We start from the raw sequence: 15,258 nt of genomic DNA, 5'->3' as shown, positions 1-15,258 counted from the left end.
CCCGAAGGCCCCCAACCCGGCGGAGACCACCGCTGCCTTCTGGACTGTGGTCCGCCTGCATCGAGCACATTTTTAAAAATATTTTTTTAACTTTTCGGTTCCAGTTGACATACAATATTATATTGGTTCCAGGTTCCAAGCCAGTGATTAGATATTTATTTGTATAACTTCCTAAGCGGTCACCCGCATAGAACGCGCGCTCACCTCACACCAGCCAGGACTGAGCACATTTTATGAAAAGAGTCACCGAGGGCCACTAGCTCGGCCTTTGTCACCCCGCCGCCCCGGGTGGGTGCCGCTGGTGGCCCTGGCGGGGGGGAGGGCACTGCGACCCGTCTCCTGCCACCTCCCCAGCCCCTGCGCCGCTCTAAGCCCTAAGAGCGGCCTCCCAGGTGTCGCGGCGTTTTCAGAAGCCAGTGCGACCACTTTGAGGGGTCACCCGCCACCATGTGCTTAGCGTCACACCTTGGATGTCTTCTGTCCTTGCACGAGCGCCAGGAAACAGGTCTGGGTCATGAGTGGCTTCCTCTTAGAGAACTGTCAAGCTGTCCCCGGTCCCCGACCAAAGTGCCAGGCCCCTTCGGACGCGAATCGTGAGAGCCAGTGTTTCCCGAGGACTGACCGTGTGCTTAGAACTCGGCCCCCGTGGGATAGTTCAGTCCTTCCAGATCCCCGCGAGGGAGGGGTTGCTTTTGTCACCGTTTTAATCTTAAGAAATCTGAGCTGGGCTTAAATAACATCCCTAATATTAGAGACCCTGAAAAGGGCACACAAAGGATGTAAATGCTGGAATTATGGCTCGCAGCACTATCAGCCTCCTCTGCTGAGCCCTGGCCAGGTCGCCCAGCGGGTTGGAGCATCAGCCTGTAAACCCAAAGGTTGAGGGTTCGATCCCTGGTCAGGGCAGAAACATTGGTGTTTCTCACATCTCTCCCCCCCTTCCTCTCTCTCCTTCTCTCTCTCTCTCTCAAATCAATAAACATGTCCTCGGATGAGGATTTAAAAAAAAACCCAAAAAACTCTTCTACGTAGCATCCACCTTTTGCCAGTCAGTATGGGTATACATCTGAGACAGTTCTTTTAATATGGTAGGAATTTGCTTTCTAATCATGTAAAACACACTCTTGTTTGGAAAAGAATGTCCTTCAAAGGCTCTCTAAAGCATGTCCTCAAATGCCACCAAGATTGGCTGTGTTTGGTAGGGTCCCACAGAAATCAATAACAGCTTGTCTTGACTAAAGGCGAACACACAGAATGTTCTCCACTTGATTACTTGTTTGTAAATTAAGAACAAACTTCATGCCCTGGCCCGGTGGCTCAGTTATTTGGAGTGTCATCCATACACCAGCAGGTTGAGGGTTCGATCCTCCAGTCAGGGCATGTACCTGGGTTGCGGGTTCGATCCCCAGTCAGGGCATTTATGGGAGGCAATCAATCAATATTTCTCTCTCACGTTAATGTCTTTCTCCCAATCGCTCTCTCCTTCTCTTCCTCTCTCTCTAAAATCAATAAACACATCCCCAGGTGAGAGAAGAAAGAGAAAGGAAGGAAGGAAGAAGGAAAGAAAGAAAGAAGGAAGGAAGGAAGGAAGGAAGGAAGGAAGGAAGGAAGGAAGGAAGGAAGAAAATGCATCAAGCGTCACGCCCAGGGCCTGAATGCACTGTCCACACAGCTGGAATGTTGAGCAAAGGGGCAGCTTCACAACGTCTCCAGTTTGGGGACCCTGAGGCTGGGAGGGGCATGTTGAACCCCCTGCCCCACACTACCCTAGCTTTTTCTTTTCTTTAAACCATTCAATGTCCTTCCCTGGGGCATCTGCCTTGTCTTCTCGTTGCTTTGAGCTCAATGCAAAGTCACGTCCAAGTACAAGCCAGAAGGAGCACCTTCAAGGTTACCGAGGAGGGGGCAGAGACACTTGAGAAGCTGCGGCATCGTGAATAAATCCATTGGCAGGATCCTGGGAAGCCTGCCTGAAAATTAACCTCCAGGGTCGCAAGTGCTCAGATTTCCTTCTTCTTTATGGCCGAGTAATATTCCATTGTATACATGTGTCACCTCTTCTTTAACCACTCATCTGTTAGTGGGCATTTGCATTGCTTTCATATCTTGGTTAAATAACACTGCGTATGTGGACTTAGAGGCTATTGTGCTAAGTGAAATAAGTCAGACAGAGGAAGACACGTACCACTTGATTCCACTTATATATGGAATCTAAAGAACAGAGTAAATGAACAAACAAAACTGAAACAGAGTTATCGATACAGTGAACAGACTGATGGTTGCCAGAAGGGAGGGCCGTTGGGGAGCTGAGCGAAAAGAGGGAAGGGATTGAGAAGGACAGATTGGCAGTTACAGAACAGCCGCAGGGATGCAAAGTATAGCACAGGGAATACAGTCAATAATATAATAACCATGTATGGTGTCAGATGGGTACTAGACCTATCAGGGTGATCCCTTTGTAAAGTATATGCTTGTCTAACCACTATGCGGCACACCTGAAACTAATACAAACTAATATTGACTGTAAACAGTCATTGAAACAAAGAAAGTTAAATTTTAAAAAATTATTTTCAGGGTATTAGAGCCAGAAAATCTGAACACTGAGCAGCTGCATTCGTATGTGAAGGGATACAGCGGAACCAGCAATCTGTCTCAGAGATTAGTGATGAACTGTTGAAACCTGGATTCGCAGCTGCCTGCAGCTGAAGAAACTAGAGGCGGCACTTCCCTGATACCCCGTAGAAGACAAAGCTTGCATCTCTGGGAGGTGGACAAGTTGGTTTGGGTCAGTTAGGAGAAACTAAACCATCTTCCATCTAACCACAAATAGGGACCCTCAGCCAGACCCAGCTCCCTGGAGACTGAGAGAGACGTGAAGCGGGAGCTCCCATGTGCATGGAAGTCCATTGAAGGCGGCAGATGATGAAGGGAGAAGCCACCACGGAGCTGGGGTCCCCAGTTTCACTGGGAATCATGAAACCATGAACTAGCAAGGCCAGGCGTAGCGTGATTTAGCCTTTGGGTAGTGGGTTCAGTGACTATAATCAACCCAAAGAAAGGAAGAGAAATGAGAGCATCTTTTTTTAAGTATTGTATTTTACTTTATTTTATTCTTTTATTGATTTGAGAGAGAGATTTGTTATTCCACTCATGTACGCGTTCATTGGTTGAATGAAATACCCTCTTGTATGTGCCTTGACTGGGGATCGAACTCGCAACTTTGGTGTATCTGGACAATGCTCTAACCAACTGAGCTACCCAGCCAGGGCCAAAATCAGAGCATTTTGGCCCATAAGCATCTGAGGCAGTGGCTGGTTGATCCCAAGTCTATAGGAAATACCTAGATGCAAAGCCCACGAAGGGGAGGGCTTGCTGCCTCCATTTTGGGGGACATACTAGGGCGAACATGCAGAAACTCACATTGATACAGTAGGGCCTGTGGACTCTAACCGCAGCCAGAGAGTTCAACCAATTCACAGAGCTCCACGTCTTTGTCCAGCGGAGGCCAAGTCCCTTTGTAAGGGGCCCTGCATCTTGGCCACAAGTACACACTGCAATCTTCCTTCAAGTCTTCCCCAGAGGAAAGGTGGCCACATCTGGGGAGAAGGGGAATAATCAGAATTTCTGGAGTTACTCAGTGCTGAATTTGAAATTACCCGAGGATGCAAAATGACACGTGGAGCCAGGGTCAGAGGGACTGTGCCAGTTGGGGTATAAGCCATCTCTTTACCCACGTCCACCAATGATGGCCGCCGCGTGCCCTGTGGTTCCTAATGTCAGAAAGAAGTAGGCGTGCTCTAACTGTGATGGAATCTCCATGTGGACCTTCTATGAAGACTGAGGGGGGGGGAAAGCCTTTTTTAAATTGATTTTAGACAGAGAGGGGAAGAGAGAGGGACATCAATTTGTTGTTCCCCTTATGGATGCATTCATTCGTTGATTCTTGTATGTGCCCTTACTGGGGATCGAACCCACAACCTTGGTGTATCAGGAGGACATTCTAACCCACTGAGCTACCCAGCCAGGGCATCATAGATCTTTTAACAGCCTGGATTCTGCCAGGCATGTCCAACCTGCAGCCTGCGGGCCGCAGGCAGCCCAGGATGGCTGTGAATACGGCCCGATGCAACATTGTAAATTTACTTAAAGCCTTATGAGATTTTGTGTGTGTGTGTGATTACATGGCGCAATGTATTAACACGTGGCCCAAGACAACTCTTCCTCTTCCGGTGTGGCCCAGGGACGCCAAAGATGGACACCGCTGGTAGAAGCAAGTGCTTTTATTGGAGGTGAACGGTGAAATAGCAATGGTATCACACTAGGATGCAATCAATGGCGGCCAAGCACACCCACCACTTTCCCGGCAGATGGACCACTTTTTCTAACAACGCTGCCCACAAAGCATTTAGGGCCGAAGGGACAGAGAAAAACAGGCAAAACAAACCAGCGCCAGAGCAGTCCAGGGGTTAACAGACACAGAAAAAGATCCCTGGGCACCCACCTGCCCCTGGCGCCTTCTTCAGTCACCCAAAGCGGGAATAAAGCATAAATGTCGTCACCAGGCGGATCCAACACGGAGCAGAGCAAGCCGCCGCCCCCGCATGAGGCGGCAGGCGCGGGGGCCCGGCCACCAGCCCCACATCCCTGTCCCAGGTGAAGGGGAGCAGCCTGCGGCCCTCGAAAGGCAAGACGCAAGAAAGTGGAGAACATCTGGTGGCAGAAAGTTAAATTTTAAAATGCCTAACTCCTACACAGTTTCCCCGGAGGGGAAGAATCGTAGAATAGAACAAGTGAGGAAAATGCAAGGCTGAGGGGAATAATTTTCCAAAATGGAATGCTTTTTTAAAGACGGAAAGTTAAAAAAGTGAGCTATCGCCGACCTGTTTTTCGTTTGCATCGCGAAGTGCATTCCGCCCAGGTCCTTATTTCCAAAACTTGGCGGGGCCAACCAGGCACCCGAGGGCGCCCCCTGGAGGCCCTGGCCTGGTAGGCCCCAGAGTCACAATGCGCATGTGTACTAGGTTTATCTAACTTGGGAGAGGCCGTGGAGGTAGAAGCTGGGTGGTGCTGTGATATCTGAGCGAACCTCTTTAATCGTCCCCTTAGAATGGAAAAGAGGGTCTAAATACATAAATTAAATATATATATTTTAATCCTCACCCAAGGATATGTTTACTGATTTTTAGAGAGGGGAAGGGAGAAGACAGAGAAGCAACGATCGGTTGCCTCCCGTCCTGCTCTCCGGCCGGGGATCGAACCGGCAACCTTTGATGCACTGGCCGACGCTCCAACCACCTGAGCCACCTGGCAGGGCTGAATAGACATTTGAGGCTGAGCAATATTTTGAAACTGGATGAAAGCAGCGAGTCTCTTCTGCAAGCAATACGGTCCCGGAATTAAGTAGTTGGGCTCAGGCAGCCGCCAAGAGAGGCTCATACAGGGGACAGATGAAGGCGGGGCGGGGGGCGGGGCTCGGTGGTTGCAGGGAGGCCAAGAGCCCCCAGCCCAGCGCGCACAGGCAGAGGGACTCGGCAGCCTCTTGTCCTGGTGGCTCTGCCCTGCTTCCTCCTCCCCAGGGGATGGGAAGGAGAGAGCGAGGCTGCAGGGGAGGGATTTATGAGCTGGGCTGGCGGCAATGGCCAAGTTCCATTGGCAGAGCCCAGGAGCGCAGCCACATCTGACGCACAGCAGCCTGGGAAGCTGCCATCTTCGTGCCCAGGGAGAAGATGGGCAACGTGGACTTTGTGGACTCAGAGTCTGTGCCACAGAGGTGAGCGAAAGGGGGTCCCGTGCAGCTCAAGTATCAGAAAGGCCAGCAGCGGGCCAACCAGCGCAGCAGGCGGCTGCTGAGGGGCAGCGGCAGCCCCAGAACCTGGAGCTTATCAGAAATGCAGACCAGAGGCCCTGGCGCCGGAACTAAGTGCTTTGGAACATAGTCCACACGCCAAGGTTGTGGGTTCGATCCCTGGTCAGGGCCCATACAACAATCAACCAGTGAATGCATCAATAAGTGGAACAACATATTGATGTCTCTCTCCAATCAATAAATAAAAATTAAAAAGAAACACAGGCAGGAGCCCACCCCAGACCTACTGAGATAGATTGGCACCTGTAGGCTCCCTAAGATTTCCGGGGCGCTGACCGCTGTTGCCAAGTCAAAATTGCCTCTGAATAGTTTAATCTCATGGGGACTTCAAAGGTCCACAAAAATCAGAACGCTTTGCTTCCATTGAAATTTGCCAGACATTTCCATGCACATCACCTCCAATTTAACAGCAAGTCAAATACTTATTTTCTTGCAGAGTAACACATTTCAGATTCTAATATATTGATTCCTGTGGTTTTCTGGGGCTCGGAGTCCTAAGAACTGCCTCTGAAATAGCATAAGAGCCCAAAGAACATATAAACATCAGAATTCACACAGATGACCCAGTTACGGGTATTTGAGACCATTGGGCACAATCCGGATCAGGCATCAGCACGTCGGTCACCCGCACCAATAAACTGAGAAGCCCAAGTGCCAGGCAGGACACCGATGGTCAGTTGGGTAAGTCAGGGTGACTGAAAACTGAGCACCCGTGAGCAGGCACACAGTCTGCCTGTCACTCCCATTCCAAGATCTGCCAGGCGGCCATGCCAGGGACAGGATGGAAGCTCTCCATTGCTTCTTTAGGAAAAACCCTTCCATCTGTCGCTGTGCCCGAGTGGCTCCTTTGGTTGGAGCGTTGTCCTGTGCATCAAAAGTTAGAGGGTTCGATTCACCGCTCAAGGCACATACTTAGGTTGTGGGTTCGATCCCAGGGTGGGGGCATGTATGGAAAGCAACAAATTGATGTTTCTTTCATATCAAAGTCAATCTCTCACTCTCTCTCTCTCTCTCTCTCTCTCTCTCCCTCCTTCCCCCTCTACATGCTGAGCACACACAGTAGCAAACACCTAACTCCAGTCTGGGTGAAGCAGCAGGCAATGGCATCCTCAGTGGTTGAACGTCCCCAGGGATTTATACCCTTAGAACTAGTTTGTGCAGCCCTGGCCAGGTAGCTCAGTTGGTTAGAGCATTGTCTTGACATGCAAAGGTTGCAGGTTCGATCCTTGGCCAGGGCACATACAAAAATCAGCAACGAACGCATCAATAAGTGGAACAACAGCTCAATATTTCCCTCTCTCTCTCTCTCTCTTTCAAATCAATAAAAAAAAAATACTTAAAAAAATAGTTTATGCAAGGGAGGCAAGAAGGCTGGGGGGATGGAGGCTGATGCTGCTGACTTTTGGGCAGGGTTTGGATTGCCAAATCCCATCCAGCCTTGGCCGTCTCTGAGCAGGGTGGGGAAAGGTAGTACTTCTACCTGTAAGATCTTTCTGATCTTTTCTTCATAACAAGCAAGCTGGCAACCTTTAAGGAAGCACATCTCAGGTTCTGATCATTCTTTATAGATGCTCAGCCTACAGTCAATAGTCGATGACAACTAGCGAAGGCAGGACGATCAGGATGACTATTTTTATCCTTTATCCTCTGGTTAACTTCGTTTCCTTCAGTCCACCCACCCGCCAGCAGGGACGGTTTGCTCCGTGAGCCTTGCTCTTTCTTGACCGCGGTGCCGACCAACGGGGTTCCGCTCCTGCTTTGATCGGCCACAGAGCTTGTGGCGGCCACAGAGACGGGCTGGCCGTCAGCGCGGCGGCGGCCCCTGTTCCTCCCGCGAGAGCAGTAAATTGCCTTGTTTTGTTTTGAGGGTGAAGCAGAACTTCATTTGCCCATGAATCCCTTTGAGAAAAATGCTCAAGTTTATAAAGAGCATAGGTTTTTTATTACCATTTGCCATGAAGCAAATGTAATATTCTTGGCAATTACTGGGGACACAGACGAGTTTCAGCCATAACAGGAAGCCACCATGCAGTCCCTGAGGACAATAAACTTAGAAAACAATTCCTGCCATCACTCCATCTCCCTCAGTCCACATCTTTGGGGAGAAGATTGTCAACTCTTAAAAAAACAAAACAGAACCTACTGCATAATAAATATTTCCACTCTATTTCCTGACAACATACTTGCCTTCGCCTTGGATGCTCAGGTGAAATGTTTGCCCAACGCTCAAAGCTGGTTTTGTCCTCCCAGAATTCCCCGGGTGGCCCTGCTTTCGCTCCAGAGACCCCCAAAAGCGTGGGAACACTTCACCCAGACGCAGACAAAGGGGGCAACTTGTAAGTTGTTCATAATCTCTCAAAGCATCATATTGACTTTCTCATCCAATTACTTGAACTCTGAAGCTAGTGGTCTCCTTTGCTTGGATTTTTTTTTTTCTAAATTAAAGTTCATTCTTTTTTTAATTGTATTTTCTTGTTTATGGTATTGCAGTTGCTCACACTTTTCCCCCTTTTCTGCCTCTACCCAGCTCCCCCACTTCAGATTTGTTCTTAATTTGCCTTTTGTGTCAATTACCTGGAAAATGTCTTGAATCCTTTAGCTCACATTCTGTATTTTGCTGTGTATAATGTGCACTATTTTGCCCAATTTTTTGAGGGGGAAAAAGAAGGGTGCGCATTATACATGGATAGTACCAGAAGTTCCTTGACTCTGTTCTTGTGTTTTGTCATTATCTGTTACATAAAATTTCCTGTACTTTAATATTTAATATGTCCCAATATAAATGCTAAAATTCCTTTACAATACCAAACAAAACAAGTATCTAAATATAAACAAATCAATAATTGATTGAAAAATTAAAATGAAAGATTTCTTTTCCCCTGAAAGTTTGGACCGAATACGTGGGCGCGCATTATACAAGGCATATCCTGACAAGCCATGAGGTTCGGGTCGGTCCAGCTAAACTGTCGCTGTGTCGCGCACCCGAATCTGAAGATCCAGGCAAGTGAAACTCAGCTCTGTCACCTGACCGATATTGGCTCCGGCAGCTGTCCTACCTTCTGGGGAATTGTCACTCGAATTTTCACTTTGAACAAGTCCCCAGGGAGCTCCCCGCCTGCCGCCTGCCGGAGCCCCGAGGGCCTCCCCTGAACGCGCCCTCCGCCACAGCTCACCTTCCAGGAGTGGAGGGGTTATTTTTGGCAGCAATTTTCTTTTCTCTGAGTCCCTGAGGAACACTCAGCGAGGCTCTTGAGTATAAAAGAGCTTTTACTGACGAGTTGGACCAAGAAGGAGTTTATATCGGAGTAAGTCAACCACCTAACGTTAAATACTAGTTTTAGCCTTGGATTCCTTTCCTGTCCGGTGCCAGGAAGAGGGTCACAGCGCCAGGAAGAGGGTCACAGCCCAGCTCGACCCTCCTCGCCCCTCCCCTCCCCCTCCCCCTCCCCCTCCCCCTCCCCCTCCCCCTCCCCCTCCCCCTCCCCCTCCCCCTCCCCCTCCCCCTCCCCCTCCCCCTCCCTTCTTTCCATCCCAGATGCCTACTTTTTATTTTTATTTATTAATTTTAGAGAAAGAGAGAGACATCAATTAGTTGTTCCACTTATTCATGGACTCACTGGATGATTCTTGTATGTGCTCTGACCGGGGCTTGAACCCACAACCTTGGCGTATCTGGATGATGCTCTAACCAACTGAGCTGCCCCTCCAGGGCCCATGCCTGCCTGTTCCAGTCAGAAGGACTTGGCTTCGGGCAGCCTCTTTGTCACTATCCCACCCAATGTGCTCCCTCTTGGCTTCGTCCACGTTATTTTTTCCCTCCGTGGAGGGTCTCTGTTGGTGACCGTCTAAGCAACGCTCAGACTTAGTGAGACAGGCTCATAGAGAGAGAGCACGTGGCACTTACTATCTTTTATCTCAACATTTGGTAGCATTTTGTTCAGTCTTACATCTGCATTCACGAGGGATTTTTGTCTCCTATTTTCTTTTATCGCGATGTCTTTGTTCAGTCACTATACAGGTATAATGGACAACTTTCTTGTTAGGTAACATCCCTGTACCCCTGGTAACTCCATTCTGAAAGCTGCTTTGCTTACACTGGTGTTGCTACTCCAATGAGCTTCCTCTAAGTTCATGTTTGAATTGTTTCTCTTTCTCTGTTTTTTTAACTATGTCTTCACATTTTATTTGTAAGTTACCTATGTCTTTACATTTAAAGTGAGTCTTTTGTAGAAAGCATGTAGTCGAGTCTTATTTATATTCTCAAAATCTATTTTAACTAGGGATACTAGACCATTCATAATAACCATTGAGATAAGTTAAAAACTACCATCTTGAAAACAATTTTATATTAGTTCCTTATTTTGTTTGTCAAAAAACTTTTTCTGCCTTGCCTTAACTGGTGTGGCTCAGTTGGTTAGAACATTGTCCCATTAACCAAAACACTGCTGGTTCGATTCCCAGTCAGGGCACATACCTGGGTTGTGGGTTCGGTCCCCAGTCAGGGGGCTTATGGGAGGCAGCTGATCAATATCTGTTTCTCTCTCTCTCTCTCTCCCCCCCCCATCTCTCCCTCCCTCTCTCCCTCCCCAGCTTTCCTCTTTTTCTGGAAAAGAAAAAATTCTGCCTTGTCATATTTAGCACTAATTTTTATAATTCCATTTATATGCTGTATCGAATGACAATTTTCAAAGTTTTACTTTTAGTGGCTGTCCACAGATTTACATGGATTCTTTTACCAGAATATAACTTGAAATAGTATTATGTGAATTCCCATGCAATTTAAAGAACTCATAACAGTATATTCCAAACCCCTCTCTCTAGTCCTTTTTGTATTTTTCTCATACATTCTGCTCTTACATACACTATAAACCCAAAATGCATTACTACTATTTTTGTTTTAGATAGTAGGCTTTTAGATCTAGTAAAAAGAATAATAATAATTTCCACTTTAATTATTCCATTTTCGGAGGTCTTCATTTATTTGTGTAGCTCTAAGTTTTAGCCTGATGGCATATTCTTTCTGCCTGAAAAATGTCTTTTATTATTATTACTTTTTAATCCTCAGCCGAGGACATTTTTTTTTCATTGCTTTTAGAGAGAGAGGGGAAGGGAGAGAAACATCAATGCGAGGGGAAGCATCAATTGATGGCCACCCCTACATGCCCACGCTACAAGACAACACTCCAAACAACTGAGCCACGCTGTCCAGGACTGAAAAATTCCCTTACTCTCTTAGGCAGTTTCTCTGCTAGCAATGCATCCTCTCAATTTTTGTTTGCCCGAGAAGGTCCTGATTTCTCTTTTATTTTTGCAAGACATTTTTGTGGCATGTAGAATTCTGGCCTGGCAGTTGATTTTAATCATTTCAGACCTGTCAGCCTTATGGTTTGAGTGATTATTGTGAAGCACTCTCCTAAATTCTTTGCCTCACCCTTCTGCAGGCCAGGCCTGTAATGAGTTTTACTTCCCTATAGTTTCATCTTTTCACTCATCATATAACCATCATCATATCATCATAGATGTCATCTAAACCGGCTTTTTTCAGCTATGTCTTTAACATAGTTCTCTGGGTTGTTGCATGCCTTAGTGACCTGTTCTTTTTTATTTACAAGTAGTGGATATTTCCCAATCTGTTTACCAATCCATCCATTTGAAGACATGTGGATTTTTTTCCCCCGGTTTTCAACTATTACAAATAGAGCAGCTATGAAATCCACAGGCAGGCTTTGTGTGAACATGCATTCTCATTTCTCTACCCAGGGATAGGATTGTGACACGGTAGGAGAAGTGGGTGATTCATTTTATAAGAAACTAACAAACTGCCCTGGCTGGCATGGCTCAGCGGGTTGAGCACCGGGCAGAGAACCAAAGGGTCGCCGGTTCGATTCCCAGTCAGGGCACATGCCTGGGTTGCAGGCCAGGTCCCCGGTAGGGGGAGCGCGAGAGGCAACCACACATTAATTGTTTCTCTTGCTCTCTTTCTCCATGCCTTCCCCGCTCTAAAAGTAGATAAATAAAATATTTTTTTAAAAAAGAAAGAAACTAACAAACTGTTTTCCAGAGTGACTAGATCAGTTTTCATTCCGCACAGCAACGTGTCAAAGTTCTCCCACACCCACGTAGTCCCAGCCAGCACTTGCTCCGCTCAGCCCCTGTATTTCTAGCCGTCACAGCTGACAAGCGCTGGTTTCTCAGCGCCAACTTCGTCTGCATCTCCCCAGTTCCCAATGCCATTCAGCAGCTGTTGACGCATTTATTTGCCACAATTATATCCTCTTTGGTGAAAAGCCTATTCAAGTCCTTTGCCCATTTTTAAAAATTGGGTTGCTTCCATGTGGTGGAGATTTGACAGTTTTTAAAATATATTTTGTGCACAAATCCTTTGTGGTATATACATTAGACAAATATTTTCTCCCAGGCGCGGCTCCGATTTTCATTCTTTTAATAAAGTTTTGCCAAGAGCAGATGTTTCTCTATTTGGCACAGTCCAGTGTATAATCTTTTCTTTTATGGATCATATTTTTGGTGTATCCAAGATATCTTTGCATAAGTGATGTATTTTCTTTAGAAGTTAGTTTGGGGTCTAGGTTTACATCCTTGATCGATTTTTAGTGCATTTTCTACACGGCTATCTAACGGCTCCAAAACCACCTGTTGAACCCATTGTACTATGGCGTCTATTGTTCTGTTGAGATGTCTGAGGTGAATGTTACCGTTGGTCTCTTGAAGGCAACTGTCTGTGGGTTTTAAAAACAAATGGCTGTTTTAACTTTGATTTTCTTTGCTTGGTTTTCACCAGTTTAAATCACATAGGGTTTAGCTTGGCTTTCTTTGTATTTATCTTGACTGCCTTTCTTCAAATTTGTGAATCGGGGGCTTGATGTAATTCATAGGTATTGAAAACCCCACGCCAGTATTTCTTAAATTATCTTTTTTCCTGCTACATCGTTTTTGCCATTCTACTGTTGGGCCTTCAATTACATATAATTTAGATCGTGGCTTTGTAGGCTTCTCAGAGTTCGTATTCCCTCCCTTGTGCTTCAATATGACCATTTTCTCTTGACCCATCTTCCATTGCTCTGATTAGCTCCTCTGACAAACGACAGGGGATTCTCTATCAAAGGCACATGCTCTTAATTTGGGTTCTAGAAATTCCATTTTATTCTTCTTGACAGATGATATAATAGCTTTCTGCTAAAATTTTTTTCTTATCAGCTCTAGTCTTAGCATTAGTAATGAAAATTACTTTCAGGGTCTAATAATTCTGATATCTGCATCACCTACGGGCCTCTTCTGCCATCTGTTTCATCATCCTGGCCTGCTTCTCGACGTGCCTATTTTTTTAAATTGGACATTTTTAAAGATTTTATTTATTTATTTTTCAACAGAGGGGAAGGGAGGGAGGGAAACATCAATGTATGATTGCCTCGCGCGCGCCCCCTACTGGGCACCTGGCCTGCCAACAAGGCATGTACCGCGAGTGGAAATTGAACCGTCGACCCTCTGGTTCCCAGGCCGGCGCTCAATTCACTGAGCCACACCAGCCAGGGCTCCGCGAGCCTATTAATGCCAGGTTCGAGGGCAGAAATTCTGCAGAGAGGGTTAGAGAGGCTTTCATATCTCTATCTTTCCAAGTATTTTCCCTATCAGATGACGGACACATCTCTCCAACTTAATCAGGCATGACCTGCCTGATTCATGACCCAGGCCACGTTTCCCACTTTTAGGAAAAAAAAAAAAATTATGGATTGACTTTAGAGAGAGGGAAAGAAAAGGTGAGATACATCAATGTGAGAGAAACATCGATCGGTTTCCTCTCATATGTGCCCTGACTGGGAATTGAAGCAGCGACATTTTGTTTTGTGGGGCGACGCCCATCCCACTGGACCGCACTGGTCAGGACATGTTTCTGACTTTCTAATGCTTCATATACATTTGTTTTATTGCCACTTCCAAGGTGTAGCCTCAAGAGTTCCCTATAGAAGCCTCTGGTGTTCACCAGGGACCCTTCTACTTAGAAGATCTGGAACTCCATTTTTCCTCCCCCGGAGGCTGGTAGAAGCACCATTCCGCTTTTAATGTGATTTCTCGTCTGTTGTTGGCCTCTTGCCTCAGCAAGTGGCTTTAAAGAGAGTCTAGAGCAAAATGTAGCGCTTATTTCATTGAGGTGCCCTTCTCCAAGCTGCCTTGGCAACCCAAACTCTGAGGCCTTGTATGCACAGTCCCCAACGGTCGCCAAAAACCACTGGCTTTCTGCCTTCCCTGCGCTATTCCTTCTCCTCTTCTTATAGCCTCGCTTCAATAATCTTTTCTTCTCTAGAGAGTCCTGGGCCTTCATCCAGCTGCCTCAGCATCTCTCTGATGCCTTCATTTTTAAGGTTTTGTTTTTTTTTTAATCCTCACCCAAGGACATTTTTTCATTGCTTTGAGAGAGAAATATTGATCGGCTGCCTTTTGCCTATTGATTTTAGAGAGAGAGTAAGGGAGAGGGAGACGGGGGGTGGGGAGAGAGAAAGAAACATTGATGTGAGAGAAACATCAATTGGTTCTCTCCTGTACATGCCTTGACCAGGAATCGAACCCACAACCTAGGCACATGCCCTGGCCGGGAGTTCAACCTGAGAGCTTTCAGCTTACTGGACAATGCTCCCGACCAGCTGAGCCATGCCGGCCAGGCTGACCCCTCCCACTACAACACTCTCTCAAGTTCACTGCTGCTATGAATCAGATATTTTGGAAATAGTACCTTGCCCTGGCTGGGTGGCTCAGCTGGTGGGAGGATCACCCTTTACACTAGCAGGTTGCAGGTTCTATCCCTGGTCAGGGAGCCTATGAGATGCCGGCGATCAATGCTTCTCACATTGGTGTTTCTCTCTCTCCCCCTTCCTCTCTTTCTAAAATCAACTTGAGAGAGAGAGAGAGAAACGTACCTGATGTAACATGTGCTGCACATGGGATTCAACCTTCTGTCCTCTGCCAAGGGGAGCGGCCGGTGACATGTGAGCCATAATTGGTGACATTACAAGCACTTCCTGGGACCCTTCCCTTCCCTAATGGCGAGAACATGTGGAACCAAAGGGCTGGGCTGGTCAGGGCCTGGGACTTCAGCAGGCGGCTGGCTCTCTGTGACGAGGAGCCGAGGACACCAAGAGCCATGGGACATCGTTACAGGCCCCCGCTCCAGGCGTGAAGGGTCCTGTGTGATTCACCTTTGCATATCCAGATGTGCTGGAACTTAATTAGCAAGTTCCAGAAACATGCAAAAATATTTAAATATTTAAAATATTCATTCCCAGTCCTGACAGAGTGGCTCAGTTGGTAGGAGCATCATCCAGTGCGCCAAAAGTTTGCGGGTTCGATCCTGGGTCAGGGCATATACGAGAGGCAACCTG

Source organism: Pteronotus mesoamericanus, unplaced genomic scaffold (genome assembly GCF_021234165.1).
Source record: "Pteronotus mesoamericanus isolate MK-2021 breed Mesoamerican mustached bat unplaced genomic scaffold, CSHL_Meso_final scaffold_582, whole genome shotgun sequence".
Lineage (NCBI taxonomy): Eukaryota > Metazoa > Chordata > Mammalia > Chiroptera > Mormoopidae > Pteronotus > Pteronotus mesoamericanus.
Note: the sequence above shows the minus strand (reverse complement) of the source record.